Raw genomic sequence first — 27,163 nt, 5'->3', positions numbered from 1 at the left:
GAAATCGTTTCCTTCACGTTGATTTGACAGATCAACGTCTCTTTGGAATAAAATTAATGTCCAACAGAGGGAGCCGTCTGCACGTGGATCGGTAATGATAGCAGTTGGACATGAAGCAGCTTGGGCTTTCCGCCTGCTGGATGCTTTTGCACCTCCACTGGAAAAGCCAACTTTTGCAACAGACATCAAGTACAGCCTCTGCGTGTTCGCAGAGGACCGTATGCGAGCCTGACAGGCTGCGCGCTCAAACCACCACGGGAGCGGGCCCCTCCTTTGTGCACTCCGGAGGAGGTTTATTAAATGAAAAAAAATCACCCCACTACTCCACCCCCGACCCAGAAGTGCCCTGTCTGCTATAAAGAGGACAATTTTCGCGTTTTCCCTTGCTTACGGCCATACTACCCTGAGAACGCCCGATCTCGTCCGATCTCGGAAGCTAAGCAGGGTCGGGCCTGGTTAGTACTTGGATGGGAGACCGCCTGGGAATACCAGGTGCTGTAAGCTTTTGCACCCACCTCCAATTCACAACACGATTCACTGCTCTTTCCAAAAATTTTGGCATTCATTCGTCATTCAACTTTCACTTATCCTGTGGTTTGAAATCGTTTCCTTCACGTTGATTTGACAGATCAACGTCTCTTTGGAATAAAATTAATGTCCAACAGAGGGAGCCGTCTGCACGGGGATCGGTCATGATAGCACTTGGACATGAAACAGCTTGGGATTTCCGCCTGCTGGATGCCTTTGCACCTCCACTGGAAAAGCCCACTTTTGCAACAAACATCAAATACCGCATCTGCGCGCTCGCAGAGGACCGTATGCGAGCCTGACAGGCTGCGCGCTCAAACCACCCCGGGAGCGGGCCCCTCCTTCGTGCTCTCGGGAGGAGGTCATTAAATGAAAAAAAAATCACCCCACTACTCCATCCCCGACCCGCAAGTGCCGTGTCTGCTATAAAGGGGACAATTTTCACTTTTTCCCTCGCTTACGGCCATACTACCCTGAGAACGCCCGATCTCGTCCGATCTCGGAAGCTAAGCAGGGTCGGGCCTGGTTAGTACTTGGATGGGAGACCGCCTGGGAATACCAGGTGCTGTAAGCTTTTGCACCCACCTCCAATTCTCAACACGATTCACTGCTCTTTCCAAAAATTTTGGCATTCATTCGTCATTCAACTTTCACTTATCCTGTGGTTTGAAATCGTTTCCTTCACGTTGATTTGACAGATCAACGTCTCTTTGGAATAAAATTAATGTCCAACAGAGGGAGCCATCTGCACGGGGATCGGTCATGATAGCACTTGGACATGAAGCAGCTTGGGATTTCCGCCTGCTGGATGCCTTTGCACCTCCACTGGAAAAGCCCACTTTTGCAACAAACATCAAATACTGCATCTGCGTGCTCGCAGAGGACCGTATGCGAGCCTGACAGGCTGCGCGCTCAAACCACCACGGGAGCGGGCCCCTCCTTCGTGCTCTCGGGAGGAGGTCATTAAATGAAAAAAAAATCACCCCACTACTCCATCCCCGACCCGCAAGTGCCCTGTCTGCTATAAAGGGGACAATTTTCACTTTTTCCCTCGCTTACGGCCATACTACCCTGAGAACGCCCGATCTCGTCCGATCTCGGAAGCTAAGCAGGGTCGGGCCTGGTTAGGACTTGGATGGGAGACCGCCTGGGAATACCAGGTGCTGTAAGCTTTTGCACCCACCTCCAATTCTCCACACGATTCACTGCTCTTTCCAAAAATTTTGGCTTTCATTAGTCATTCAACTTTCACTTATCCTGTGGTTTGAAATCGTTTCCTTCACGTTGATTTGACAGATCAACGTCTCTTTGGAATAAAATTAATGTCCAACAGAGGGAGCCGTCTGCACGGGGTCGGTCATGATAGCACTTGGACATGAAACAGCTTGGGATTTCCGCCTGCTGGATGCCTTTGCACCTCCACTGGAAAAGCCCACTTTTGCAACAAACATCAAATACTGCATCTGCGTGCTCGCAGAGGACCGTATGCGAGCCTGACAGGCTGCGCGCTCAAACCACCACGGGAGCGGGCCCCTCCTTTGTGCACTCCGGAGGAGGTTTATTAAATGAAAAAAAAATCACCCCACTACTCCACCCCCGACCCAGAAGTGCCCTGTCTGCTATAAAGAGGACAATTTTCGCGTTTTCTCTCGCTTACGGCCATACTACCCTGAGAACGCCCGATCTCGTCCGATCTCGGAAGCTAAGCAGGGTCGGGCCTGGTTAGTACTTGGATGGGAGACCGCCTGGGAATACCAGGTGCTGTAAGCTTTTGCACCCACCTCCAATTCACAACACGATTCACTGCTCTTTCCAAAAATTTTGGCATTCATTCGTCATTCAAATTTCACTTATCCTGTGGTTTGAAATCGTTTCCTTCACGTTGATTTGACAGATCAACGTCTCTTTGGAATAAAATTAATGTCCAACAGAGGGAGCCGTCTGCACGGGGATCGGTCATGATAGCACTTGGACATGAAACAGCTTGGGATTTCCGCCTGCTGGATGCCTTTGCACCTCCACTGGAAAAGCCCACTTTTGCAACAAACATCAAATACCGCATCTGCGCGCTCGCAGAGGACCGTATGCGAGCCTGACAGGCTGCGCGCTCAAACCACCCCGGGAGCGGGCCCCTCCTTCGTGCTCTCGGGAGGAGGTCATTAAATGAAAAAAAAATCACCCCACTACTCCATCCCCGACCCGCAAGTGCCGTGTCTGCTATAAAGGGGACAATTTTACAATTTTCACCTTTTCCCTCGCTTACGGCCATACTACCCTGAGAACGCCCGATCTCGTCCGATCTCGGAAGCTAAGCAGGGTCGGGCCTGGTTAGTACTTGGATGGGAGACCGCCTGGGAATACCAGGTGCTGTAAGCTTTTGCACCCACCTCCAATTCTCAACACGATTCACTGCTCTTTCCAAAAATTTTGGCATTCATTCGTCCTTCAACTTTCACTTATCCTGTGGTTTGAAATCGTTTCCTTCACGTTGATTTGACAGATCAACGTCTCTTTGGAATAAAATTAATGTCCAACAGAGGGAGCCGTCTGCACGGGGTCGGTCATGATAGCACTTGGACATGAAGCAGCTTGGGATTTCCGCCTGCTGGATGCTTTTGCACCTCCACTGGAAAAGCCAACTTTTGCAACAGACATCAAGTACAGCCTCTGCGTGCTCGCAGAGGACCGTATGCGAGCCTGACAGGCTGCGCGCTCCAACCACCACGGGAGCGGGCCCCTCCTTCGTGCTCTCGGGAGGAGGTCATTAAATGAAAAAAAAATCACCCCACTACTCTATCCCCGACCCGCAAGTGCCCTGTCTGCTATAAAGGGGACAATTTTCACGTTTTCCCTCCCTTACGGCCATACTACCCTGAGAACGCCCGATCTCGTCCGATCTCGGAAGCTAAGCAGGGTCGGGCCTGGTTAGTACTTGGATGGGAGACCGCCTGGGAATACCAGGTGCCCTAAGCTTTTGCACCCACCTCCAATTCTCAACACGATTCACTGCTCTTTCCAAAAATTTTGGCTTTCATTAGTCATTCAACTTTCACTTATCCTGTGGTTTGAAATCGTTTCCTTCACGTTGATTTGACAGATCAACGTCTCTTTGGAATAAAATTAATGTCCAACAGAGGGAGCCGTCTGCACGTGGATCGGTAATGATAGCAGTTGGACATGAAGCAGCTTGGGCTTTCCGCCTGCTGGATGCTTTTGCACCTCCACTGGAAAAGCCAACTTTTGCAACAGACATCAAGTACAGCCTCTGCGTGTTCGCAGAGGACCGTATGCGAGCCTGACAGGCTGCGCGCTCAAACCACCACGGGAGCGGGCCCCTCCTTTGTGCACTCCGGAGGAGGTTTATTAAATGAAAAAAAATCACCCCACTACTCCACCCCCGACCCAGAAGTGCCCTGTCTGCTATAAAGAGGACAATTTTCGCGTTTTCCCTCGCTTACGGCCATACTACCCTGAGAACGCCCGATCTCGTCCGATCTCGGAAGCTAAGCAGGGTCGGGCCTGGTTAGTACTTGGATGGGAGACCGCCTGGGAATACCAGGTGCTGTAAGCTTTTGCACCCACCTCCAATTCACAACACGATTCACTGCTCTTTCCAAAAATTTTGGCATTCATTCGTCATTCAACTTTCACTTATCCTGTGGTTTGAAATCGTTTCCTTCACGTTGATTTGACAGATCAACGTCTCTTTGGAATAAAATTAATGTCCAACAGAGGGAGCCGTCTGCACGGGGATCGGTCATGATAGCACTTGGACATGAAACAGCTTGGGATTTCCGCCTGCTGGATGCCTTTGCACCTCCACTGGAAAAGCCCACTTTTGCAACAAACATCAAATACCGCATCTGCGCGCTCGCAGAGGACCGTATGCGAGCCTGACAGGCTGCGCGCTCAAACCACCCCGGGAGCGGGCCCCTCCTTCGTGCTCTCGGGAGGAGGTCATTAAATGAAAAAAAAATCACCCCACTACTCCATCCCCGACCCGCAAGTGCCGTGTCTGCTATAAAGGGGACAATTTTCACTTTTTCCCTCGCTTACGGCCATACTACCCTGAGAACGCCCGATCTCGTCCGATCTCGGAAGCTAAGCAGGGTCGGGCCTGGTTAGTACTTGGATGGGAGACCGCCTGGGAATACCAGGTGCTGTAAGCTTTTGCACCCACCTCCAATTCTCAACACGATTCACTGCTCTTTCCAAAAATTTTGGCATTCATTCGTCATTCAACTTTCACATATCCTGTGGTTTGAAATCGTTTCCTTCACGTTGATTTGACAGATCAACGTCTCTTTGGAATAAAATTAATGTCCAACAGAGGGAGCCATCTGCACGGGGATCGGTCATGATAGCACTTGGACATGAAGCAGCTTGGGATTTCCGCCTGCTGGATGCCTTTGCACCTCCACTGGAAAAGCCCACTTTTGCAACAAACATCAAATACTGCATCTGCGTGCTCTAGAGGACCGTATGCGAGCCTGACAGGCTGCGCGCTCAAACCACCACGGGAGCGGGCCCCTCCTTCGTGCTCTCGGGAGGAGGTCATTAAATGAAAAAAAAATCACCCCACTACTCCATCCCCGACCCGCAAGTGCCCTGTCTTCTATAAAGGGGACAATTTTCACTTTTTCCCTCGCTTACGGCCATACTACCCTGAGAACGCCCGATCTCGTCTGATCTCGGAAGCTAAGCAGGGTCGGGCCTGGTTAGTACTTGGATGGGAGACCGCCTGGGAATACCAGGTGCTGTAAGCTTTTGCACCCACCTCCAATTCTCCACACGATTCACTGCTCTTTCCAAAAATTTTGGCTTTCATTAGTCATTCAACTTTCACTTATCCTGTGGTTTGAAATCGTTTCCTTCACGTTGATTTGACAGATCAACGTCTCTTTGGAATAAAATTAATGTCCAACAGAGGGAGCCGTCTGCACGGGGTCGGTCATGATAGCACTTGGACATGAAACAGCTTGGGATTTCCGCCTGCTGGATGCCTTTGCACCTCCACTGGAAAAGCCCACTTTTGCAACAAACATCAAATACCGCATCTGCGCGCTCGCAGAGGACCGTATGCGAGCCTGACAGGCTGCGCGCTCCAACCACCACGGAAGCGGGCCCCTCCTTCGTGCTCTCGGGAGGAGGTCATTAAATGAAAAAAAAAATCACCCCACTACTCCATCCCCGACCCGCAAGTGCCTTGTCTGCTATAAAGGGGACAATTTTCACTTTTTCCCTCGCTTACGGCCATACTACCCTGAGAACGCCCGATCTCGTCCGATCTCGGAAGCTAAGCAGGGTCGGGCCTGGTTAGTACTTGGATGGGAGACCGCCTGGGAATACCATTTGCTGTAAGCTTTTGCACCCACCTCCAATTCTCAACACGATTCACTGCTCTTTCCAAAAATTTTGGCATTCATTCGTCATTCAACTTTCACATATCCTGTGGTTTGAAATCGTTTCCTTCACGTTGATTTGACAGATCAACGTCTCTTTGGAATAAAATTAATGTCCAACAGAGGGAGCCATCTGCACGGGGATCGGTCATGATAGCACTTGGACATGAAGCAGCTTGGGATTTCCGCCTGCTGGATGCCTTTGCACCTCCACTGGAAAAGCCCACTTTTGCAACAAACATCAAATACTGCATCTGCGTGCTCTAGAGGACCGTATGCGAGCCTGACAGGCTGCGCGCTCAAACCACCACGGGAGCGGGCCCCTCCTTCGTGCTCTCGGGAGGAGGTCATTAAATGAAAAAAAAATCACCCCACTACTCCATCCCCGACCCGCAAGTGCCCTGTCTTCTATAAAGGGGACAATTTTCACTTTTTCCCTCGCTTACGGCCATACTACCCTGAGAACGCCCGATCTCGTCTGATCTCGGAAGCTAAGCAGGGTCGGGCCTGGTTAGTACTTGGATGGGAGACCGCCTGGGAATACCAGGTGCTGTAAGCTTTTGCACCCACCTCCAATTCTCCACACGATTCACTGCTCTTTCCAAAAATTTTGGCTTTCATTAGTCATTCAACTTTCACTTATCCTGTGGTTTGAAATCGTTTCCTTCACGTTGATTTGACAGATCAACGTCTCTTTGGAATAAAATTAATGTCCAACAGAGGGAGCCGTCTGCACGGGGTCGGTCATGATAGCACTTGGACATGAAACAGCTTGGGATTTCCGCCTGCTGGATGCCTTTGCACCTCCACTGGAAAAGCCCACTTTTGCAACAAACATCAAATACCGCATCTGCGTGCTCGCAGAGGACCGTATGCGAGCCTGACAGGCTGCGCGCTCCAACCACCACGGGAGCGGGCCCCTCCTTCGTGCTCTCGGGAGGAGGTCATTAAATGAAAAAAAAAATCACCCCACTCCTCCATCCCCGACCCGCAAGTGCCTTGTCTGCTATAAAGGGGACAATTTTCACGTTTTCCCTCGCTTACGGCCATACTACCCTGAGAACGCCCGATCTTGTCCGATCTCGGAAGCTAAGCAGGGTCGGGCCTGGTTAGTACTTGGATGGGAGACCGCCTGGGAATACCAGGTGCTGTAAGCTTTTGCACCCACCTCCAATTCTCAACACGATTCACTGCTCTTTCCAAAAATTTTGGCTTTCATTCGTCCTTCAACTTTCACTTATCCTGTGGTTTGAAATCGTTTCCTTCACGTTGATTTGACAGATCAACGTCTCTTTGGAATAAAATTAATGTCCAACAGAGGGAGCCATCTGCACGGGGATCGGTCATGATAGCACTTGGACATGAAGCAGCTTGGGATTTCCGCCTGCTGGATGCCTTTGCACCTCCACTGGAAAAGCCCACTTTTGCAACAAACATCAAATACTGCATCTGCGTGCTCGCAGAGGACCGTATGCGAGCCTGACAGGCTGCGCGCTCAAACCACCACGGGAGCGGGCCCCTCCTTCGTGCTCTCGGGAGGAGGTCATTAAATGAAAAAAAAATCACCCCACTACTCCATCCCCGACCCGCAAGTGCCTTGTCTGCTATAAAGGGGACAATTTTCACGTTTTCCCTCGCTTACGGCCATACTACCCTGAGAATGCCTGATCTCGTCCGATCTCGGAAGCTAAGCAGCGTCGGGCCTGGTTAGTACTTGGATGGGAGACCGCCTGGGAATACCAGGTGCCGTAAGCTTTTGCACCCACCTCCAATTCTCAACACGATTCACTGCTCTTTCCAAAAATTTTGGCTTTCATTCGTCCTTCAACTTTCACTTATCCTGTGGTTTGAAATCGTTTCCTTCACGTTGATTTGACAGATCAACGTCTCTTTGGAATAAAATTAATGTCCAACAGAGGGAGCCGTCTGCACGGGGTCGGTCATGATAGCACTTGGACATGAAGCAGCTTGGGATTTCCGCCTGCTGGATGCTTTTGCACCTCCACTGGAAAAGCCAACTTTTGCAACAGACATCAAGTACAACCTCTGCGTGCTCGCAGAGGACCGTATGCGAGCCTGACAGGCTGCGCGCTCCAACCACCACGGGAGCGGGCCCCTCCTTCGTGCTCTCGGGAGGAGGTCATTAAATGAAAAAAAAAATCACCCCACTACTCTATCCCCGACCCGCAAGTGCCCTGTCTGCTATAAAGGGGACAATTTTCACGTTTTCCCTCCCTTACGGCCATACTACCCTGAGAACGCCCGATCTCGTCCGATCTCGGAAGCTAAGCAGGGTCGGTCCTGGTTAGTACTTGGATGGGAGACCGCCTGGGAATACCAGGTGCCCTAAGCTTTTGCACCCACCTCCAATTCTCAACACGATTCACTGCTCTTTCCCAAAATTTTGGCTTTCATTAGTCATTCAACTTTCACTTATCCTGTGGTTTGAAATCGTTTCCTTCACGTTGATTTGACAGATCAACGTCTCTTTGGAATAAAATTAATGTCCAACAGAGGGAGCCGTCTGCACGTGGATCGGTAATGATAGCAGTTGGACATGAAGCAGCTTGGGCTTTCCGCCTGCTGGATGCTTTTGCACCTCCACTGGAAAAGCCAACTTTTGCAACAGACATCAAGTACAGCCTCTGCGTGTTCGCAGAGGACCGTATGCGAGCCTGACAGGCTGCGCGCTCAAACCACCACGGGAGCGGGCCCCTCCTTTGTGCACTCCGGAGGAGGTTTATTAAATGAAAAAAAATCACCCCACTACTCCACCCCCGACCCAGAAGTGCCCTGTCTGCTATAAAGAGGACAATTTTCGCGTTTTCCCTCGCTTACGGCCATACTACCCTGAGAACGCCCGATCTCGTCCGATCTCGGAAGCTAAGCAGGGTCGGGCCTGGTTAGTACTTGGATGGGAGACCGCCTGGGAATACCAGGTGCTGTAAACTTTTGCACCCACCTCCAATTCTCAACACGATTCACTGCTCTTTCCAAAAATTTTGGCATTCATTCGTCATTCAACTTTCACTTATCCTGTGGTTTGAAATCGTTTCCTTCACGTTGATTTGACAGATCAACGTCTCTTTGGAATAAAATTAATGTCCAACAGAGGGAGCCGTCTGCACGGGGATCGGTCATGATAGCACTTGGACATGAAACAGCTTGGGATTTCCGCCTGCTGGATGCCTTTGCACCTCCACTGGAAAAGCCCACTTTTGCAACAAACATCAAATACCGCATCTGCGCGCTCGCAGAGGACCGTATGCGAGCCTGACAGGCTGCGCGCTCCAACCACCACGGGAGCGGGCCCCTCCTTCGTGCTCTCGGGAGGAGGTCATTAAATGAAAAAAAAAAATCACCCCACTACTCCATCCCCGACCCGCAAGTGCCTTGTCTGCTATAAAGGGGACAATTTTCACGTTTTCCCTCGCTTACGGCCATACTACCCTGAGAATGCCCGATCTCGTCCGATCTCGGAAGCTAAGCAGCGTCGGGCCTGGTTAGTACTTGGATGGGAGACCGCCTGGGAATACCAGGTGCTGTAAGCTTTTGCACCCACCTCCAATTCTCAACACGATTCACTGCTCTTTCCAAAAATTTTGGCTTTCATTCGTCCTTCAACTTTCACTTATCCTGTGGTTTGAAATCGTTTCTTTCACGTTGATTTGACAGATCAACGTCTCTTTGGAATAAAATTAATGTCCAACAGAGGGAGCCGTCTGCACGGGGTCGGTCATGATAGCACTTGGACATGAAGCAGCTTGGGATTTCCGCCTGCTGGATGCTTTTGCACCTCCACTGGAAAAGCCAACTTTTGCAACAGACATCAAGTACAGCCTCTGCGTGCTCGCAGAGGACCGTATGCGAGCCTGACAGGCTGCGCGCTCAAACCACCACGGGAGCGGGCCCCTCCTTCGTGCTCTCGGGAGGAGGTCATTAAATGGAAAAAAAATCACCCCACTACTCCATCCCCGACCCGCAAGTGCCCTGTCTGCTATAAAGGGGACAATTTTCACTTTTTCCCTCGCTTACGGCCATACTACCCTGAGAACGCCCGATCTCGTCCGATCTCGGAAGCTAAGCAGGGTCGGGCCTGGTTAGTACTTGGATGGGAGACCGCCTGGGAATACCAGCTGCTGTAAGCTTTTGCACCCACCTCCAATTCTCCACACGATTCACTGCTCTTTCCAAAAATTTTGGCTTTCATTAGTCATTCAACTTTCACTTATCCTGTGGTTTGAAATCGTTTCCTTCACGTTGATTTGACAGATCAACGTCTCTTTGGAATAAAATTAATGTCCAACAGAGGGAGCCGTCTGCACGGGGTCGGTCATGATAGCACTTGGACATGAAACAGCTTGGGATTTCCGCCTGCTGGATGCCTTTGCACCTCCACTGGAAAAGCCCACTTTTGCAACAAACATCAAATACTGCATCTGCGTGCTCGCAGAGGACCGTATGCGAGCCTGACAGGCTGCGCGCTCAAACCACCACGGGAGCGGGCCCCTCCTTCGTGCTCTCGGGAGGAGGTCATTAAATGAAAAAAAAATCACCCCACTACTCCATCCCCGACCCGCAAGTGCCCTGTCTGCTATAAAGGGGACAATTTTCACTTTTTCCCTCGCTTACGGCCATACTACCCTGAGAACGCCCGATCTCGTCCGATCTCGGAAGCTAAGCAGGGTTGGGCCTGGTTAGTACTTGGATGGGAGACCGCCTGGGAATACCAGGTGCTGTAAGCTTTTGCACCCACCTCCAATTCTCCACACGATTCACTGCTCTTTCCAAAAATTTTGGCTTTCATTAGTCATTCAACTTTCACTTATCCTGTGGTTTGAAATCGTTTCCTTCACGTTGATTTGACAGATCAACGTCTCTTTGGAATAAAATTAATGTCCAACAGAGGGAGCCGTCTGCACGGGGTCGGTCATGATAGCACTTGGACATGAAACAGCTTGGGATTTCCGCCTGCTGGATGCCTTTGCACCTCCACTGGAAAAGCCCACTTTTGCAACAAACATCAAATACTGCATCTGCGTGCTCGCAGAGGACCGTATGCGAGCCTGACAGGCTGCGCGCTCAAACCACCACGGGAGCGGGCCCCTCCTTCGTGCTCTCGGGAGGAGGTCATTAAATGAAAAAAAAAATCACCCCACTACTCCATCCCCGACCCGCAAGTGCCTTGTCTGCTATAAAGGGGACAATTTTCACGTTTTCCCTCGCTTACGGCCATACTACCCTGAGAACGCCCGATCTCGTCTGATCTCGGAAGCTAAGCAGGGTCGGGCCTGGTTAGTACTTGGATGGGAGACCGCCTGGGAATACCAGGTGCTGTAAGCTTTTGCACCCACCTCCAATTCTCAACACGATTCACTGCTCTTTCCAAAAATTTTGGCATTCATTCGTCATTCAACTTTCACTTATCCTGTGGTTTGAAATCGTTTCCTTCACGTTGATTTGACAGATCAACGTCTCTTTGGAATAAAATTAATGTCCAACAGAGGGAGCCGTCTGCACGGGAATCGGTAATGATAGCACTTGGACATGAAACAGCTTGGGATTTCCGCCTGCTGGATGCCTTTGCACCTCCACTGGAAAAGCCCACTTTTGCAACAGACATCAAATACCGCATCTGCGCGCTCGCAGAGGACCGTATGCGAGCCTGACAGGCTGCGCGCTCAAACCACCACGGGAGCGGGCCCCTCCTTCGTGCTCTCGGGAGGAGGTCATTAAATGAAAAAAAAATCACCCCACTACTCCATCCCCGACCCGCAAGTGCCTTGTCTGCTATAAAGGGGACAATTTTCACGTTTTCCCTCGCTTACGGCCATACTACCTTGAGAATGCCCGATCTCGTCCGATCTCGGAAGCTAAGCAGCGTAGGGCCTGGTTAGTACTTGGATGGGAGACCGCCTGGGAATACCAGGTGCTGTAAGCTTTTGCACCCACCTCCAATTCTCAACACGATTCACTGCTCTTTCCAAAAATTTTGGCTTTCATTCGTCATTCAAATTTCACTTATCCTGTGGTTTGAAATCGTTTCCTTCACGTTGATTTGACAGATCAACGTCTCTTTGGAATAAAATTAATGTCCAACAGAGGGAGCCGTCTGCACGGGGATCGGTCATGATAGCACTTGGCCATGAAACAGCTTGGGATTTCCGCCTGCTGGATGCCTTTGCACCTCCACTGGAAAAGCCCACTTTTGCAACAAACATCAAATACCGCATCTGCGCGCTCGCAGAGGACCGTATGCGAGCCTGACAGGCTGCGCGCTCAAACCACCCCGGGAGCGGGCCCCTCCTTCGTGCTCTCGGGAGGAGGTCATTAAATGAAAAAAAAATCACCCCACTACTCCATCCCCGACCCGCAAGTGCCGTGTCTGCTATAAAGGGGACAATTTTCACTTTTTCCCTCGCTTACGGCCATACTACCCTGAGAACGCCCGATCTCGTCCGATCTCGGAAGCTAAGCAGGGTCGGACCTGGTTAGTACTTGGATGGGAGACCGCCTGGGAATACCAGGTGCTGTAAGCTTTTGCACCCACCTCCAATTCTCAACACGATTCACTGCTCTTTCCAAAAATTTTGGCATTCATTCGTCATTCAACTTTCACTTATCCTGTGGTTTGAAATCGTTTCCTTCACGTTGATTTGACAGATCAACGTCTCTTTGGAATAAAATTAATGTCCAACAGAGGGAGCCATCTGCACGGGGATCGGTCATGATAGCACTTGGACATGAAGCAGCTTGGGATTTCCGCCTGCTGGATGCCTTTGCACCTCCACTGGAAAAGCCCACTTTTGCAACAAACATCAAATACTGCATCTGCGTGCTCGCAGAGGACCGTATGCGAGCCTGACAGGCTGCGCGCTCCAACCACCACGGGAGCGGGCCCCTCCTTCGTGCTCTCGGGAGGAGGTCATTAAATGAAAAAAAAATCACCCCACTACTCTATCCCCGACCCGCAAGTGCCCTGTCTGCTATAAAGGGGACAATTTTCACGTTTTCCCTCCCTTACGGCCATACTACCCTGAGAACGCCCGATCTCGTCCGATCTCGGAAGCTAAGCAGGGTCGGGCCTGGTTAGTACTTGGATGGGAGACCGCCTGGGAATACCAGGTGCCCTAAGCTTTTGCACCCACCTCCAATTCTCAACACGATTCACTGCTCTTTCCAAAAATTTTGGCTTTCATTAGTCATTCAACTTTCACTTATCCTGTGGTTTGAAATCGTTTCCTTCACGTTGATTTGACAGATCAACGTCTCTTTGGAATAAAATTAATGTCCAACAGAGGGAGCCGTCTGCACGTGGATCGGTAATGATAGCAGATGGACATGAAGCAGCTTGGGCTTTCCGCCTGCTGGATGCTTTTGCACCTCCACTGGAAAAGCCAACTTTTGCAACAGACATCAAGTACAGCCTCTGCGTGTTCGCACAGGACCGTATGCGAGCCTGACAGGCTGCGCGCTCAAACCACCACGGGAGCGGGCCCCTCCTTTGTGCACTCCGGAGGAGGTTTATTAAATGAAAAAAAAATCACCCCACTACTCCACCCCCGACCCAGAAGTGCCCTGTCTGCTATAAAGAGGACAATTTTCGCGTTTTCCCTCGCTTACGGCCATACTACCCTGAGAACGCCCGATCTCGTCCGATCTCGGAAGCTAAGCAGGGTCGGGCCTGGTTAGTACTTGGATGGGAGACCGCCTGGGAATACCAGGTGCTGTAAGCTTTTGCACCCACCTCCAATTCACAACACGATTCACTGCTCTTTCCAAAAATTTTGGCATTCATTCGTCATTCAAATTTCACTTATCCTGTGGTTTGAAATCGTTTCCTTCACGTTGATTTGACAGATCAACGTCTCTTTGGAATAAAATTAATGTCCAACAGAGGGAGCCGTCTGCACGGGAATCGGTAATGATAGCACTTGGACAAGAAACAGCTTGGGATTTCCGCCTGCTGGATGCCTTTGCACCTCCACTGGAAAAGCCCACTTTTGCAACAGACATCAAGTACAGCCTCTGCGCGCTCGCAGAGGACCGTATGCGAGCCTGACAGGCTGCGCGCTCAAACCACCACGGGAGCGGGCCCCTCCTTCGTGCTCTCGGGAGGAGGTCATTAAATGAAAAAAAAATCACCCCACTACTCCATCCCCGACCTGCAAGTGCCGTGTCTGCTATAAAGGGGACAATTTTCACTTTTTCCCTCGCTTACGGCCATACTACCCTGAGAACGCCCGATCTCGTCCGATCTCGGAAGCTAAGCAGGGTCGGGCCTGGTTAGTACTTGGATGGGAGACCGCCTGGGAATACCAGGTGCTGTAAGCTTTTGCACCCACCTCCAATTCTCAACACGATTCACTGCTCTTTCCAAAAATTTTGGCATTCATTCGTCATTCAAATTTCACTTATCCTGTGGTTTGAAATCGTTTCCTTCACGTTGATTTGACAGATCAACGTCTCTTTGGAATAAAATTAATGTCCAACAGAGGGAGCCATCTGCACTGGGATCGGTCATGATAGCACTTGGACATGAAGCAGCTTGGGATTTCCGCCTGCTGGATGCCTTTGCACCTCCACTGGAAAAGCCCACTTTTGCAACAAACATCAAATACTGCATCTGCGTGCTCGCAGAGGACCGTATGCGAGCCTGACAGGCTGCGCGCTCAAACCACCACGGGAGCGGGCCCCTCCTTCGTGCTCTCGGGAGGAGGTCATTAAATGAAAAAAAAATCACCCCACTACTCCATCCCCGACCCGCAAGTGCCCTGTCTGCTATAAAGGGGACAATTTTCACTTTTTCCCTCGCTTACGGCCATACTACCCTGAGAACGCCCGATCTCGTCCGATCTCGGAAGCTAAGCAGGGTCGGGCCTGGTTAGTACTTGGATGGGAGACCGCCTGGGAATACCAGGTGCTGTAAGCTTTTGCACCCACCTCCAATTCTCCACACGATTCACTGCTCTTTCCAAAAATTTTGGCTTTCATTAGTCATTCAACTTTCACTTATCCTGTGGTTTGAAATCGTTTCCTTCACGTTGATTTGACAGATCAACGTCTCTTTGGAATAAAATTAATGTCCAACAGAGGGAGCCGTCTGCACGGGGTCGGTCATGATAGCACTTGGACATGAAACAGCTTGGGATTTCCGCCTGCTGGATGCCTTTGCACCTCCACTGGAAAAGCCCACTTTTGCAACAAACATCAAATACTGCATCTGCGTGCTCGCAGAGGACCGTATGCGAGCCTGACAGGCTGCGCGCTCAAACCACCACGGGAGCGGGCCCCTCCTTCGTGCTCTCGGGAGGAGGTCATTAAATGAAAAAAAAATCACCCCACTACTCCATCCCCGACCCGCAAGTGCCCTGTCTGCTATAAAGGGGACAATTTTCACTTTTTCCCTCGCTTACGGCCATACTACCCTGAGAACGCCCGATCTCGTCCGATCTCGGAAGCTAAGCAGGGTCGGGCCTGGTTAGTACTTGGATGGGAGACCGCCTGGGAATACCAGGTGCTGTAAGCTTTTGCACCCACCTCCAATTCTCCACACGATTCACTGCTCTTTCCAAAAATTTTGGCTTTCATTAGTCATTCAACTTTCACTTATCCTGTGGTTTGAAATCGTTTCCTTCACGTTGATTTGACAGATCAACGTCTCTTTGGAATAAAATTAATGTCCAACAGAGGGAGCCGTCTGCACGGGGTCGGTCATGATAGCACTTGGACATGAAACAGCTTGGGATTTCCGCCTGCTGGATGCCTTTGCACCTCCACTGGAAAAGCCCACTTTTGCAACAAACATCAAATACTGCATCTGCGTGCTCGCAGAGGACCGTATGCGAGCCTGACAGGCTGCGCGCTCAAACCACCACGGGAGCGGGCCCCTCCTTCGTGCTCTCGGGAGGAGGTCATTAAATGAAAAAAAAAATCACCCCACTACTCCATCCCCGACCCGCAAGTGCCTTGTCTGCTATAAAGGGGACAATTTTCACGTTTTCCCTCGCTTACGGCCATACTACCCTGAGAACGCCCGATCTCGTCTGATCTCGGAAGCTAAGCAGGGTCGGGCCTGGTTAGTACTTGGATGGGAGACCGCCTGGGAATACCAGGTGCTGTAAGCTTTTGCACCCACCTCCAATTCTCAACACGATTCACTGCTCTTTCCAAAAATTTTGGCATTCATTCGTCATTCAACTTTCACTTATCCTGTGGTTTGAAATCGTTTCCTTCACGTTGATTTGACAGATCAACGTCTCTTTGGAATAAAATTAATGTCCAACAGAGGGAGCCGTCTGCACGGGAATCGGTAATGATAGCACTTGGACATGAAACAGCTTGGGATTTCCGCCTGCTGGATGCCTTTGCACCTCCACTGGAAAAGCCCACTTTTGCAACAGACATCAAATACCGCATCTGCGCGCTCGCAGAGGACCGTATGCGAGCCTGACAGGCTGCGAGCTCAAACCACCACGGGAGCGGGCCCCTCCTTCGTGCTCTCGGGAGGAGGTCATTAAATGAAAAAAAAATCACCCCACTACTCCATCCCCGACCCGCAAGTGCCTTGTCTGCTATAAAGGGGACAATTTTCACGTTTTCCCTCGCTTACGGCCATACTACCTTGAGAATGCCCGATCTCGTCCGATCTCGGAAGCTAAGCAGCGTAGGGCCTGGTTAGTACTTGGATGGGAGACCGCCTGGGAATACCAGGTGCTGTAAGCTTTTGCACCCACCTCCAATTCTCAACACGATTCACTGCTCTTTCCAAAAATTTTGGCTTTCATTCGTCATTCAAATTTCACTTATCCTGTGGTTTGAAATCGTTTCCTTCACGTTGATTTGACAGATCAACGTCTCTTTGGAATAAAATTAATGTCCAACAGAGGGAGCCGTCTGCACGGGGATCGGTCATGATAGCACTTGGACATGAAACAGCTTGGGATTTCCGCCTGCTGGATGCCTTTGCACCTCCACTGGAAAAGCCCACTTTTGCAACAAACATCAAATACCGCATCTGCGCGCTCGCAGAGGACCGTATGCGAGCCTGACAGGCTGCGCGCTCAAACCACCCCGGGAGCGGGCCCCTCCTTCGTGCTCTCGGGAGGAGGTCATTAAATGAAAAAAAAATCACCCCACTACTCCATCCCCGACCCGCAAGTGCCGTGTCTGCTATAAAGGGGACAATTTTCACTTTTTCCCTCGCTTACGGCCATACTACCCTGAGAACGCCCGATCTAGTCCGATCTCGGAAGCTAAGCAGGGTCGGGCCTGGTTAGTACTTGGATGGGAGACCGCCTGGGAATACCAGGTGCTGTAAGCTTTTGCACCCACCTCCAATTCTCAACACGATTCACTGCTCTTTCCAAAAATTTTGGCATTCATTCGTCATTCAACTTTCACCTATCCTGTGGTTTGAAATCGTTTCCTTCACGTTGATTTGACAGATCAACGTCTCTTTGGAATAAAATTAATGTCCAACAGAGGGAGCCATCTGCACGGGGATCGGTCATGATAGCACTTGGACATGAAGCAGCTTGGGATTTCCGCCTGCTGGATGCCTTTGCACCTCCACTGGAAAAGCCCACTTTTGCAACAAACATCAAATACTGCATCTGCGTGCTCGCAGAGGACCGTATGCGAGCCTGACAGGCTGCGCGCTCCAACCACCACGGGAGCGGGCCCCTCCTTCGTGCTCTCGGGAGGAGGTCATTAAATGAAAAAAAATCACCCCACTACTCTATCCCCGACCCGCAAGTGCCCTGTCTGCTATAAAGGGGACAATTTTCACGTTTTCCCTCCCTTACGGCCATACTACCCTGAGAACGCCCGATCTCGTCCGATCTCGGAAGCTAAGCAGGGTCGGGCCTGGTTAGTACTTGGATGGGAGACCGCCTGGGAATACCAGGTGCCCTAAGCTTTTGCACCCACCTCCAATTCTCAACACGATTCACTGCTCTTTCCAAAAATTTTGGCTTTCATTAGTCATTCAACTTTCACTTATCCTGTGGTTTGAAATCGTTTCCTTCACGTTGATTTGACAGATCAACGTCTCTTTGGAATAAAATTAATGTCCAACAGAGGGAGCCGTCTGCACGTGGATCGGTAATGATAGCAGATGGACATGAAGCAGCTTGGGCTTTCCGCCTGCTGGATGCTTTTGCACCTCCACTGGAAAAGCCAACTTTTGCAACAGACATCAAGTACAGCCTCTGCGTGTTCGCACAGGACCGTATGCGAGCCTGACAGGCTGCGCGCTCAAACCACCACGGGAGCGGGCCCCTCCTTTGTGCACTCCGGAGGAGGTTTATTAAATGAAAAAAAAATCACCCCACTACTCCACCCCCGACCCAGAAGTGCCCTGTCTGCTATAAAGAGGACAATTTTCGCGTTTTCCCTCGCTTACGGCCATACTACCCTGAGAACGCCCGATCTCGTCCGATCTCGGAAGCTAAGCAGGGTCGGGCCTGGTTAGTACTTGGATGGGAGACCGCCTGGGAATACCAGGTGCTGTAAGCTTTTGCACCCACCTCCAATTCACAACACGATTCACTGCTCTTTCCAAAAATTTTGGCATTCATTCGTCATTCAAATTTCACTTATCCTGTGGTTTGAAATCGTTTCCTTCACGTTGATTTGACAGATCAACGTCTCTTTGGAATAAAATTAATGTCCAACAGAGGGAGCCGTCTGCACGGGGATTGGTCATGATAGCACTTGGACATGAAACAGCTTGGGATTTCCGCCTGCTGGATGCCTTTGCACCTCCACTGGAAAAGCCCACTTTTGCAACAAACATCAAATACCGCATCTGCGCGCTCGCAGAGGACCGTATGCGAGCCTGACAGGCTGCGCGCTCAAACCACCCCGGGAGCGGGCCCCTCCTTCGTGCTCTCGGGAGGAGGTCATTAAATGAAAAAAAAATCACCCCACTACTCCATCCCCGACCCGCAAGTGCCGTGTCTGCTATAAAGGGGACAATTTTCACTTTTTCCCTCGCTTACGGCCATACTACCCTGAGAACGCCCGATCTCGTCCGATCTCGGAAGCTATGCAGGGTCGGGCCTGGTTAGTACTTGGATGGGAGACCGCCTGGGAATACCAGGTGCTGTAAGCTTTTGCACCCACCTCCAATTCTCAACACGATTCACTGCTCTTTCCAAAAATTTTGGCATTCATTCGTCATTCAACTTTCACTTATCCTGTGGTTTGAAATCGTTTCCTTCACGTTGATTTGACAGATCAACGTCTCTTTGGAATAAAATTAATGTCCAACAGAGGGAGCCGTCTGCACGGGAATCGGTAATGATAGCACTTGGACATGAAACAGCTTGGGATTTCCGCCTGCTGGATGCCTTTGCACCTCCACTGGAAAAGCCCACTTTTGCAACAGACATCAAGTACAGCCTCTGCGCGCTCGCAGAGGACCGTATGCGAGCCTGACAGGCTGCGCGCTCAAACCACCACGGGAGCGGGCCCCTCCTTCGTGCTCTCGGGAGGAGGTCATTAAATGAAAAAAAAAATCACCCCACTACTCCATCCCCGACCCGCAAGTGCCTTGTCTGCTATAAAGGGGACAATTTTCACGTTTTCCCTCGCTTACGGCCATACTACCCTGAGAATGCCCGATCTCGTCCGATCTCGGAAGCTAAGCAGCGTAGGGCCTGGTTAGTACTTGGATGGGAGACCGCCTGGGAATACCAGGTGCTGTAAGCTTTTGCACCCACCTCCAATTCTCAACACGATTCACTGCTCTTTCCAAAAATTTTGGCTTTCATTCGTCATTCAAATTTCACTTATCCTGTGGTTTGAAATCGTTTCCTTCACGTTGATTTGACAGATCAACGTCTCTTTGGAATAAAATTAATGTCCAACAGAGGGAGCCGTCTGCACGGGGATCGGTCATGATAGCACTTGGACATGAAACAGCTTGGGATTTCCGCCTGCTGGATGCCTTTGCACCTCCACTGGAAAAGCCCACTTTTGCAACAAACATCAAATACCGCATCTGCGCGCTCGCAGAGGACCGTATGCGAGCCTGACAGGCTGCGCGCTCAAACCACCCCGGGAGCGGGCCCCTCCTTCGTGCTCTCGGGAGGAGGTCATTAAATGAAAAAAAAATCACCCCACTACTCCATCCCCGACCCGCAAGTGCCGTGTCTGCTATAAAGGGGACAATTTTCACTTTTTCCCTCGCTTACGGCCATACTACCCTGAGAACGCCCGATCTCGTCCGATCTCGGAAGCTAAGCAGGGTCGGGCCTGGTTAGTACTTGGATGGGAGACCGCCTGGGAATACCAGGTGCTGTAAGCTTTTGCACCCACCTCCAATTCTCAACACGATTCACTGCTCTTTCCAAAAATTTTGGCATTCATTCGTCATTCAACTTTCACTTATCCTGTGGTTTGAAATCGTTTCCTTCACGTTGATTTGACAGATCAACGTCTCTTTGGAATAAAATTAATGTCCAACAGAGGGAGCCATCTGCACGGGGATCGGTCATGATAGCACTTGGACATGAAGCAGCTTGGGATTTCCGCCTGCTGGATGCCTTTGCACCTCCACTGGAAAAGCCCACTTTTGCAACAAACATCAAATACTGCATCTGCGTGCTCGCAGAGGACCGTATGCGAGCCTGACAGGCTGCGCGCTCAAACCACCACGGGAGCGGGCCCCTCCTTCGTGCTCTCGGGAGGAGGTCATTAAATGAAAAAAAAAATCACCCCACTACTCCATCCCCGACCCGCAAGTGCCCTGTCTGCTATAAAGGGGACAATTTTCACTTTTTCCCTCGCTTACGGCCATACTACCCTGAGAACGCCCGATCTCGTCCGATCTCGGAAGCTAAGCAGGGTCGGGCCTGGTTAGTACTTGGATGGGAGACCGCCTGGGAATACCAGGTGCTGTAAGCTTTTGCACCCACCTCCAATTCTCAACACGATTCACTGCTCTTTCCAAAAATTTTGGCATTCATTCGTCATTCAACTTTCACTTATCCTGTGGTTTGAAATCGTTTCCTTCACGTTGATTTGACAGATCAACGTCTCTTTGGAATAAAATTAATGTCCAACAGAGGGAGCCGTCTGCACGGGAATCGGTAATGATAGCACTTGGACATGAAACAGCTTGGGATTTCCGCCTGCTGGATGCCTTTGCACCTCCACTGGAAAAGCCCACTTTTGCAACAGACATCAAGTACAGCCTCTGCGCGCTCGCAGAGGACCGTATGCGAGCCTGACAGGCTGCGCGCTCAAACCACCACGGGAGCGGGCCCCTCCTTCGTGCTCTCGGGAGGAGGTCATTAAATGAAAAAAAAAATCACCCCACTACTCCATCCCCGACCCGCAAGTGCCTTGTCTGCTATAAAGGGGACAATTTTCACGTTTTCCCTCGCTTACGGCCATACTACCCTGAGAATGCCCGATCTCGTCCGATCTCGGAAGCTAAGCAGCGTAGGGCCTGGTTAGTACTTGGATGGGAGACCGCCTGGGAATACCAGGTGCTGTAAGCTTTTGCACCCACCTCCAATTCTCAACACGATTCACTGCTCTTTCCAAAAATTTTGGCTTTCATTCGTCATTCAAATTTCACTTATCCTGTGGTTTGAAATCGTTTCCTTCACGTTGATTTGACAGATCAACGTCTCTTTGGAATAAAATTAATGTCCAACAGAGGGAGCCGTCTGCACGGGGATCGGTCATGATAGCACTTGGACATGAAACAGCTTGGGATTTCCGCCTGCTGGATGCCTTTGCACCTCCACTGGAAAAGCCCACTTTTGCAACAAACATCAAATACCGCATCTGCGCGCTCGCAGAGGACCGTATGCGAGCCTGACAGGCTGCGCGCTCAAACCACCCCGGGAGCGGGCCCCTCCTTGGTGCTCTCGGGAGGAGGTCATTAAATGAAAAAAAAATCACCCCACTACTCCATCCCCGACCCGCAAGTGCCGTGTCTGCTATAAAGGGGACAATTTTCACTTTTTCCCTCGCTTACGGCCATACTACCCTGAGAACGCCCGATCTCGTCCGATCTCGGAAGCTAAGCAGGGTCGGGCCTGGTTAGTATTTGGATGGGAGACCGCCTGGGAATACCAGGTGCTGTAAGCTTTTGCACCCACCTCCAATTCTCAACACGATTCACTGCTCTTTCCAAAAATTTTGGCATTCATTCGTCATTCAACTTTCACTTATCCTGTGGTTTGAAATCGTTTCCTTCACGTTGATTTGACAGATCAACGTCTCTTTGGAATAAAATTAATGTCCAACAGAGGGAGCCATCTGCACGGGGATCGGTCATGATAGCACTTGGACATGAAGCAGCTTGGGATTTCCGCCTGCTGGATGCCTTTGCACCTCCACTGGAAAAGCCCACTTTTGCAACAAACATCAAATACTGCATCTGCGTGCTCGCAGAGGACCGTATGCGAGCCTGACAGGCTGCGCGCTCAAACCACCACGGGAGCGGGCCCCTCCTTCGTGCTCTCGGGAGGAGGTCATTAAATGAAAAAAAAATCACCCCACTACTCCATCCCCGACCCGCAAGTGCCTTGTCTGCTATAAAGGGGACAATTTTCACGTTTTCCCTCGCTTACGGCCATACTACCCTGAGAATGCCCGATCTCGTCCGATCTCGGAAGCTAAGCAGCGTAGGGCCTGGTTAGTACTTGGATGGGAGACCGCCTGGGAATACCAGGTGCTGTAAGCTTTTGCACCCACCTCCAATTCTCAACACGATTCACTGCTCTTTCCAAAAATTTTGGCTTTCATTCGTCATTCAAATTTCACTTATCCTGTGGTTTGAAATCGTTTCCTTCACGTTGATTTGACAGATCAACGTCTCTTTGGAATAAAATTAATGTCCAACAGAGGGAGCCGTCTGCACGGGGATCGGTCATGATAGCACTTGGACATGAAACAGCTTGGGATTTCCGCCTGCTGGATGCCTTTGCACCTCCACTGGAAAAGCCCACTTTTGCAACAAACATCAAATACCGCATCTGCGCGCTCGCAGAGGACCGTATGCGAGCCTGACAGGCTGCGCGCTCAAACCACCCCGGGAGCGGGCCCCTCCTTCGTGCTCTCGGGAGGAGGTCATTAAATGAAAAAAAAATCACCCCACTACTCCATCCCCGACCCGCAAGTGCCTTGTCTGCTATAAAGGGGACAATTTTCACGTTTTCCCTCGCTTACGGCCATACTACCCTGAGAATGCCCGATCTCGTCCGATCTCGGAAGCTAAGCAGCGTAGGGCCTGGTTAGTACTTGGATGGGAGACCGCCTGGGAATACCAGGTGCTGTAAGCTTTTGCACCCACCTCCAATTCTCAACACGATTCACTGCTCTTTCCAAAAATTTTGGCTTTCATTCGTCATTCAAATTTCACTTATCCTGTGGTTTGAAATCGTTTCCTTCACGTTGATTTGACAGATCAACGTCTCTTTGGAATAAAATTAATGTCCAACAGAGGGAGCCGTCTGCACGGGGATCGGTCATGATAGCACTTGGACATGAAACAGCTTGGGATTTCCGCCTGCTGGATGCCTTTGCACCTCCACTGGAAAAGCCCACTTTTGCAACAAACATCAAATACCGCATCTGCGCGCTCGCAGAGGACCGTATGCGAGCCTGACAGGCTGCGCGCTCAAACCACCCCGGGAGCGGGCCCCTCCTTGGTGCTCTCGGGAGGAGGTCATTAAATGAAAAAAAAATCACCCCACTACTCCATCCCCGACCCGCAAGTGCCGTGTCTGCTATAAAGGGGACAATTTTCACTTTTTCCCTCGCTTACGGCCATACTACCCTGAGAACGCCCGATCTCGTCCGATCTCGGAAGCTAAGCAGGGTCGGGCCTGGTTAGTATTTGGATGGGAGACCGCCTGGGAATACCAGGTGCTGTAAGCTTTTGCACCCACCTCCAATTCTCAACACGATTCACTGCTCTTTCCAAAAATTTTGGCATTCATTCGTCATTCAACTTTCACTTATCCTGTGGTTTGAAATCGTTTCCTTCACGTTGATTTGACAGATCAACGTCTCTTTGGAATAAAATTAATGTCCAACAGAGGGAGCCATCTGCACGGGGATCGGTCATGATAGCACTTGGACATGAAGCAGCTTGGGATTTCCGCCTGCTGGATGCCTTTGCACCTCCACTGGAAAAGCCCACTTTTGCAACAAACATCAAATACTGCATCTGCGTGCTCGCAGAGGACCGTATGCGAGCCTGACAGGCTGCGCGCTCAAACCACCACGGGAGCGGGCCCCTCCTTCGTGCTCTCGGGAGGAGGTCATTAAATGAAAAAAAAATCACCCCACTACTCCATCCCCGACCCGCAAGTGCCCTGTCTGCTATAAAGGGGACAATTTTCACTTTTTCCCTCGCTTACGGCCATACTACCCTGAGAACGCCCGATCTCGTCCGATCTCGGAAGCTAAGCAGGGTCGGGCCTGGTTAGTACTTGGATGGGAGACCGCCTGGGAATACCAGGTGCTGTAAGCTTTTGCACCCACCTCCAATTCTCCACACGATTCACTGCTCTTTCCAAAAATTTTGGCTTTCATTAGTCATTCAACTTTCACTTATCCTGTGGTTTGAAATCGTTTCCTTCACGTTGATTTGACAGATCAACGTCTCTTTGGAATAAAATTAATGTCCAACAGAGGGAGCCGTCTGCACGGGGTCGGTCATGATAGCACTTGGACATGAAACAGCTTGGGATTTCCGCCTGCTGGATGCCTTTGCACCTCCACTGGAAAAGCCCACTTTTGCAACAAACATCAAATACTGCATCTGCGTGCTCGCAGAGGACCGTATGCGAGCCTGACAGGCTGCGCGCTCAAACCACCACGGGAGCGGGCCCCTCCTTCGTGCTCTCGGGAGGAGGTCATTAAATGAAAAAAAAAATCACCCTACTACTCCATCCCCGACCCGCAAGTGCCTTGTCTGCTATAAAGGGGACAATTTTCACGTTTTCCCTCGCTTACGGCCATACTACCCTGAGAACGCCCGATCTCGTCTGATCTCGGAAGCTAAGCAGGGTCGGGCCTGGTTAGTACTTGGATGGGAGACCGCCTGGGAATACCAGGTGCTGTAAGCTTTTGCACCCACCTCCAATTCTCAACACGATTCACTGCTCTTTCAAAAATTTTGGCATTCATTCGTCATTCAACTTTCACTTATCCTGTGGTTTGAAATCGTTTCCTTCACGTTGATTTGACAGATCAACGTCTCTTTGGAATAAAATTAATGTCCAACAGAGGGAGCCGTCTGCACGGGAATCGGTAATGATAGCACTTGGACATGAAACAGCTTGGGATTTCCGCCTGCTGGATGCCTTTGCACCTCCACTGGAAAAGCCCACTTTTGCAACAGACATCAAGTACAGCCTCTGCGCGCTCGCAGAGGACCGTATGCGAGCCTGACAGGCTGCGCGCTCAAACCACCACGGGAGCGGGCCCCTCCTTTGTGCACTCCGGAGGAGGTTTATTAAATGAAAAAAAATCACCCCACTACTCCACCCCCGACCCAGAAGTGCCCTGTCTGCTATAAAGAGGACAATTTTCGCGTTTTCCCTCGCTTACGGCCATACTACCCTGAGAACGCCCGATCTCGTCCGATCTCGGAAGCTAAGCAGGGTCGGGCCTGGTTAGTACTTGGATGGGAGACCGCCTGGGAATACCAGGTGCTGTAAACTTTTGCACCCACCTCCAATTCTCAACACGATTCACTGCTCTTTCCAAAAATTTTGGCATTCATTCGTCATTCAACTTTCACTTATCCTGTGGTTTGAAATCGTTTCCTTCACGTTGATTTGACAGATCAACGTCTCTTTGGAATAAAATTAATGTCCAACAGAGGGAGCCGTCTGCACGGGGATCGGTCATGATAGCACTTGGACATGAAACAGCTTGGGATTTCCGCCTGCTGGATGCCTTTGCACCTCCACTGGAAAAGCCCACTTTTGCAACAAACATCAAATACCGCATCTGCGTGCTCGCAGAGGACCGTATGCGAGCCTGACAGGCTGCGCGCTCCAACCACCACGGGAGCGGGCCCCTCCTTCGTGCTCTCGGGAGGAGGTCATTAAATGAAAAAAAAATCACCCCACTACTCCATCCCCGACCCGCAAGTGCCGTGTCTGCTATAAAGGGGACAATTTTCACTTTTTCCCTCGCTTACGGCCATACTACCCTGAGAACGCCCGATCTCGTCCGATCTCGGAAGCTAAGCAGGGTTGGGCCTGGTTAGTATTTGGATGGGAGACCGCCTGGGAATACCAGGTGCTGTAAGCTTTTGCACCCACCTCCAATTCTCAACACGATTCACTGCTCTTTCCAAAAATTTTGGCATTCATTCGTCATTCAACTTTCACTTATCCTGTGGTTTGAAATCGTTTCCTTCACGTTGATTTGACAGATCAACGTCTCTTTGGAATAAAATTAATGTCCAACAGAGGGAGCCATCTGCACGGGGATCGGTCATGATAGCACTTGGACATGAAGCAGCTTGGGATTTCCGCCTGCTGGATGCCTTTGCACCTCCACTGGAAAAGCCCACTTTTGCAACAAACATCAAATACTGCATCTGCGTGCTCGCAGAGGACCGTATGCGAGCCTGACAGGCTGCGCGCTCAAACCACCACGGGAGCGGGCCCCTCCTTCGTGCTCTCGGGAGGAGGTCATTAAATGAAAAAAAAATCACCCCACTACTCCATCCCCGACCCGCAAGTGCCCTGTCTGCTATAAAGGGGACAATTTTCACTTTTTCCCTCGCTTACGGCCATACTACCCTGAGAACGCCCGATCTCGTCCGATCTCGGAAGCTAAGCAGGGTCGGGCCTGGTTAGTACTTGGATGGGAGACCGCCTGGGAATACCAGGTGCTGTAAGCTTTTGCACCCACCTCCAATTCTCCACACGATTCACTGCTCTTTCCAAAAATTTTGGCTTTCATTAGTCATTCAACTTTCACTTATCCTGTGGTTTGAAATCGTTTCCTTCACGTTGATTTGACAGATCAACGTCTCTTTGGAATAAAATTAATGTCCAACAGAGGGAGCCGTCTGCACGGGGTCGGTCATGATAGCACTTGGACATGAAACAGCTTGGGATTTCCGCCTGCTGGATGCCTTTGCACCTCCACTGGAAAAGCCCACTTTTGCAACAAACATCAAATACTGCATCTGCGTGCTCGCAGAGGACCGTATGCGAGCCTGACAGGCTGCGCGCTCA

The 27,163-nt window shown here is 50.7% G+C and overlaps 45 non-coding genes across 45 annotated transcripts; all 45 read left to right on the top strand.

The window, feature by feature from the left end:
* Positions 1–385: 385 nt before the first annotated feature.
* Positions 386–504, top strand: LOC127611068 (5S ribosomal RNA). Its single transcript, XR_007965232.1, has one exon. It is a non-coding gene; the product is annotated as a 5S ribosomal RNA (ribosomal RNA).
* Positions 505–983: 479 nt separating this feature from the next.
* LOC127611067 (5S ribosomal RNA) lies at positions 984–1,102 on the top strand. Its single transcript, XR_007965231.1, has one exon. It is a non-coding gene; the product is annotated as a 5S ribosomal RNA (ribosomal RNA).
* Positions 1,103–1,581: 479 nt separating this feature from the next.
* On the top strand, positions 1,582–1,700 carry LOC127610979 (5S ribosomal RNA). Its single transcript, XR_007965157.1, has one exon. It is a non-coding gene; the product is annotated as a 5S ribosomal RNA (ribosomal RNA).
* Positions 1,701–2,179: 479 nt separating this feature from the next.
* On the top strand, positions 2,180–2,298 carry LOC127611066 (5S ribosomal RNA). The gene has a single exon (XR_007965230.1). It is a non-coding gene; the product is annotated as a 5S ribosomal RNA (ribosomal RNA).
* Positions 2,299–2,785: 487 nt separating this feature from the next.
* On the top strand, positions 2,786–2,904 carry LOC127611063 (5S ribosomal RNA). Its single transcript, XR_007965228.1, has one exon. It is a non-coding gene; the product is annotated as a 5S ribosomal RNA (ribosomal RNA).
* A 478-nt stretch (positions 2,905–3,382) lies between these two features.
* Positions 3,383–3,501, top strand: LOC127611006 (5S ribosomal RNA). The gene has a single exon (XR_007965182.1). It is a non-coding gene; the product is annotated as a 5S ribosomal RNA (ribosomal RNA).
* Positions 3,502–3,980: 479 nt separating this feature from the next.
* Positions 3,981–4,099, top strand: LOC127611062 (5S ribosomal RNA). Its single transcript, XR_007965227.1, has one exon. It is a non-coding gene; the product is annotated as a 5S ribosomal RNA (ribosomal RNA).
* A 479-nt stretch (positions 4,100–4,578) lies between these two features.
* On the top strand, positions 4,579–4,697 carry LOC127611061 (5S ribosomal RNA). The gene has a single exon (XR_007965226.1). It is a non-coding gene; the product is annotated as a 5S ribosomal RNA (ribosomal RNA).
* Positions 4,698–5,175: 478 nt separating this feature from the next.
* Positions 5,176–5,294, top strand: LOC127610889 (5S ribosomal RNA). Its single transcript, XR_007965070.1, has one exon. It is a non-coding gene; the product is annotated as a 5S ribosomal RNA (ribosomal RNA).
* A 479-nt stretch (positions 5,295–5,773) lies between these two features.
* Positions 5,774–5,892, top strand: LOC127611015 (5S ribosomal RNA). Its single transcript, XR_007965191.1, has one exon. It is a non-coding gene; the product is annotated as a 5S ribosomal RNA (ribosomal RNA).
* A 478-nt stretch (positions 5,893–6,370) lies between these two features.
* Positions 6,371–6,489, top strand: LOC127610888 (5S ribosomal RNA). The gene has a single exon (XR_007965069.1). It is a non-coding gene; the product is annotated as a 5S ribosomal RNA (ribosomal RNA).
* Positions 6,490–6,968: 479 nt separating this feature from the next.
* LOC127610923 (5S ribosomal RNA) lies at positions 6,969–7,087 on the top strand. The gene has a single exon (XR_007965103.1). It is a non-coding gene; the product is annotated as a 5S ribosomal RNA (ribosomal RNA).
* A 479-nt stretch (positions 7,088–7,566) lies between these two features.
* Positions 7,567–7,685, top strand: LOC127610989 (5S ribosomal RNA). Its single transcript, XR_007965166.1, has one exon. It is a non-coding gene; the product is annotated as a 5S ribosomal RNA (ribosomal RNA).
* A 479-nt stretch (positions 7,686–8,164) lies between these two features.
* LOC127611020 (5S ribosomal RNA) lies at positions 8,165–8,283 on the top strand. Its single transcript, XR_007965195.1, has one exon. It is a non-coding gene; the product is annotated as a 5S ribosomal RNA (ribosomal RNA).
* Positions 8,284–8,762: 479 nt separating this feature from the next.
* On the top strand, positions 8,763–8,881 carry LOC127610911 (5S ribosomal RNA). The gene has a single exon (XR_007965091.1). It is a non-coding gene; the product is annotated as a 5S ribosomal RNA (ribosomal RNA).
* Positions 8,882–9,362: 481 nt separating this feature from the next.
* On the top strand, positions 9,363–9,481 carry LOC127610977 (5S ribosomal RNA). Its single transcript, XR_007965155.1, has one exon. It is a non-coding gene; the product is annotated as a 5S ribosomal RNA (ribosomal RNA).
* A 478-nt stretch (positions 9,482–9,959) lies between these two features.
* On the top strand, positions 9,960–10,078 carry LOC127610957 (5S ribosomal RNA). Its single transcript, XR_007965136.1, has one exon. It is a non-coding gene; the product is annotated as a 5S ribosomal RNA (ribosomal RNA).
* Positions 10,079–10,556: 478 nt separating this feature from the next.
* LOC127610993 (5S ribosomal RNA) lies at positions 10,557–10,675 on the top strand. The gene has a single exon (XR_007965170.1). It is a non-coding gene; the product is annotated as a 5S ribosomal RNA (ribosomal RNA).
* A 479-nt stretch (positions 10,676–11,154) lies between these two features.
* On the top strand, positions 11,155–11,273 carry LOC127610887 (5S ribosomal RNA). Its single transcript, XR_007965068.1, has one exon. It is a non-coding gene; the product is annotated as a 5S ribosomal RNA (ribosomal RNA).
* Positions 11,274–11,752: 479 nt separating this feature from the next.
* Positions 11,753–11,871, top strand: LOC127610984 (5S ribosomal RNA). The gene has a single exon (XR_007965162.1). It is a non-coding gene; the product is annotated as a 5S ribosomal RNA (ribosomal RNA).
* Positions 11,872–12,350: 479 nt separating this feature from the next.
* LOC127610901 (5S ribosomal RNA) lies at positions 12,351–12,469 on the top strand. Its single transcript, XR_007965081.1, has one exon. It is a non-coding gene; the product is annotated as a 5S ribosomal RNA (ribosomal RNA).
* Positions 12,470–12,948: 479 nt separating this feature from the next.
* Positions 12,949–13,067, top strand: LOC127611005 (5S ribosomal RNA). The gene has a single exon (XR_007965181.1). It is a non-coding gene; the product is annotated as a 5S ribosomal RNA (ribosomal RNA).
* A 480-nt stretch (positions 13,068–13,547) lies between these two features.
* On the top strand, positions 13,548–13,666 carry LOC127611060 (5S ribosomal RNA). The gene has a single exon (XR_007965225.1). It is a non-coding gene; the product is annotated as a 5S ribosomal RNA (ribosomal RNA).
* Positions 13,667–14,145: 479 nt separating this feature from the next.
* On the top strand, positions 14,146–14,264 carry LOC127611059 (5S ribosomal RNA). The gene has a single exon (XR_007965224.1). It is a non-coding gene; the product is annotated as a 5S ribosomal RNA (ribosomal RNA).
* A 479-nt stretch (positions 14,265–14,743) lies between these two features.
* Positions 14,744–14,862, top strand: LOC127611058 (5S ribosomal RNA). Its single transcript, XR_007965223.1, has one exon. It is a non-coding gene; the product is annotated as a 5S ribosomal RNA (ribosomal RNA).
* A 478-nt stretch (positions 14,863–15,340) lies between these two features.
* Positions 15,341–15,459, top strand: LOC127611057 (5S ribosomal RNA). The gene has a single exon (XR_007965222.1). It is a non-coding gene; the product is annotated as a 5S ribosomal RNA (ribosomal RNA).
* A 479-nt stretch (positions 15,460–15,938) lies between these two features.
* LOC127610886 (5S ribosomal RNA) lies at positions 15,939–16,057 on the top strand. Its single transcript, XR_007965067.1, has one exon. It is a non-coding gene; the product is annotated as a 5S ribosomal RNA (ribosomal RNA).
* A 479-nt stretch (positions 16,058–16,536) lies between these two features.
* Positions 16,537–16,655, top strand: LOC127610983 (5S ribosomal RNA). Its single transcript, XR_007965161.1, has one exon. It is a non-coding gene; the product is annotated as a 5S ribosomal RNA (ribosomal RNA).
* Positions 16,656–17,134: 479 nt separating this feature from the next.
* LOC127610932 (5S ribosomal RNA) lies at positions 17,135–17,253 on the top strand. Its single transcript, XR_007965112.1, has one exon. It is a non-coding gene; the product is annotated as a 5S ribosomal RNA (ribosomal RNA).
* Positions 17,254–17,731: 478 nt separating this feature from the next.
* On the top strand, positions 17,732–17,850 carry LOC127611004 (5S ribosomal RNA). The gene has a single exon (XR_007965180.1). It is a non-coding gene; the product is annotated as a 5S ribosomal RNA (ribosomal RNA).
* Positions 17,851–18,330: 480 nt separating this feature from the next.
* On the top strand, positions 18,331–18,449 carry LOC127611056 (5S ribosomal RNA). Its single transcript, XR_007965221.1, has one exon. It is a non-coding gene; the product is annotated as a 5S ribosomal RNA (ribosomal RNA).
* Positions 18,450–18,928: 479 nt separating this feature from the next.
* LOC127610938 (5S ribosomal RNA) lies at positions 18,929–19,047 on the top strand. Its single transcript, XR_007965118.1, has one exon. It is a non-coding gene; the product is annotated as a 5S ribosomal RNA (ribosomal RNA).
* A 480-nt stretch (positions 19,048–19,527) lies between these two features.
* On the top strand, positions 19,528–19,646 carry LOC127610956 (5S ribosomal RNA). Its single transcript, XR_007965135.1, has one exon. It is a non-coding gene; the product is annotated as a 5S ribosomal RNA (ribosomal RNA).
* Positions 19,647–20,125: 479 nt separating this feature from the next.
* LOC127611055 (5S ribosomal RNA) lies at positions 20,126–20,244 on the top strand. Its single transcript, XR_007965220.1, has one exon. It is a non-coding gene; the product is annotated as a 5S ribosomal RNA (ribosomal RNA).
* A 480-nt stretch (positions 20,245–20,724) lies between these two features.
* LOC127611054 (5S ribosomal RNA) lies at positions 20,725–20,843 on the top strand. The gene has a single exon (XR_007965219.1). It is a non-coding gene; the product is annotated as a 5S ribosomal RNA (ribosomal RNA).
* A 480-nt stretch (positions 20,844–21,323) lies between these two features.
* LOC127610955 (5S ribosomal RNA) lies at positions 21,324–21,442 on the top strand. Its single transcript, XR_007965134.1, has one exon. It is a non-coding gene; the product is annotated as a 5S ribosomal RNA (ribosomal RNA).
* A 479-nt stretch (positions 21,443–21,921) lies between these two features.
* LOC127610914 (5S ribosomal RNA) lies at positions 21,922–22,040 on the top strand. The gene has a single exon (XR_007965094.1). It is a non-coding gene; the product is annotated as a 5S ribosomal RNA (ribosomal RNA).
* A 479-nt stretch (positions 22,041–22,519) lies between these two features.
* On the top strand, positions 22,520–22,638 carry LOC127610954 (5S ribosomal RNA). The gene has a single exon (XR_007965133.1). It is a non-coding gene; the product is annotated as a 5S ribosomal RNA (ribosomal RNA).
* A 479-nt stretch (positions 22,639–23,117) lies between these two features.
* LOC127610952 (5S ribosomal RNA) lies at positions 23,118–23,236 on the top strand. Its single transcript, XR_007965132.1, has one exon. It is a non-coding gene; the product is annotated as a 5S ribosomal RNA (ribosomal RNA).
* A 479-nt stretch (positions 23,237–23,715) lies between these two features.
* LOC127610913 (5S ribosomal RNA) lies at positions 23,716–23,834 on the top strand. Its single transcript, XR_007965093.1, has one exon. It is a non-coding gene; the product is annotated as a 5S ribosomal RNA (ribosomal RNA).
* A 479-nt stretch (positions 23,835–24,313) lies between these two features.
* Positions 24,314–24,432, top strand: LOC127611052 (5S ribosomal RNA). The gene has a single exon (XR_007965217.1). It is a non-coding gene; the product is annotated as a 5S ribosomal RNA (ribosomal RNA).
* A 479-nt stretch (positions 24,433–24,911) lies between these two features.
* On the top strand, positions 24,912–25,030 carry LOC127610885 (5S ribosomal RNA). The gene has a single exon (XR_007965066.1). It is a non-coding gene; the product is annotated as a 5S ribosomal RNA (ribosomal RNA).
* Positions 25,031–25,508: 478 nt separating this feature from the next.
* LOC127610910 (5S ribosomal RNA) lies at positions 25,509–25,627 on the top strand. Its single transcript, XR_007965090.1, has one exon. It is a non-coding gene; the product is annotated as a 5S ribosomal RNA (ribosomal RNA).
* Positions 25,628–26,106: 479 nt separating this feature from the next.
* On the top strand, positions 26,107–26,225 carry LOC127610900 (5S ribosomal RNA). The gene has a single exon (XR_007965080.1). It is a non-coding gene; the product is annotated as a 5S ribosomal RNA (ribosomal RNA).
* A 479-nt stretch (positions 26,226–26,704) lies between these two features.
* Positions 26,705–26,823, top strand: LOC127611051 (5S ribosomal RNA). Its single transcript, XR_007965216.1, has one exon. It is a non-coding gene; the product is annotated as a 5S ribosomal RNA (ribosomal RNA).
* Positions 26,824–27,163: the final 340 nt, after the last annotated feature.

This window comes from Hippocampus zosterae, chromosome 11 (genome assembly GCF_025434085.1).
Source record: "Hippocampus zosterae strain Florida chromosome 11, ASM2543408v3, whole genome shotgun sequence".
Classification (NCBI taxonomy): Eukaryota; Metazoa; Chordata; class Actinopteri; order Syngnathiformes; family Syngnathidae; genus Hippocampus; species Hippocampus zosterae.
This window is presented reverse-complemented; position numbering and strand designations above follow the sequence as displayed.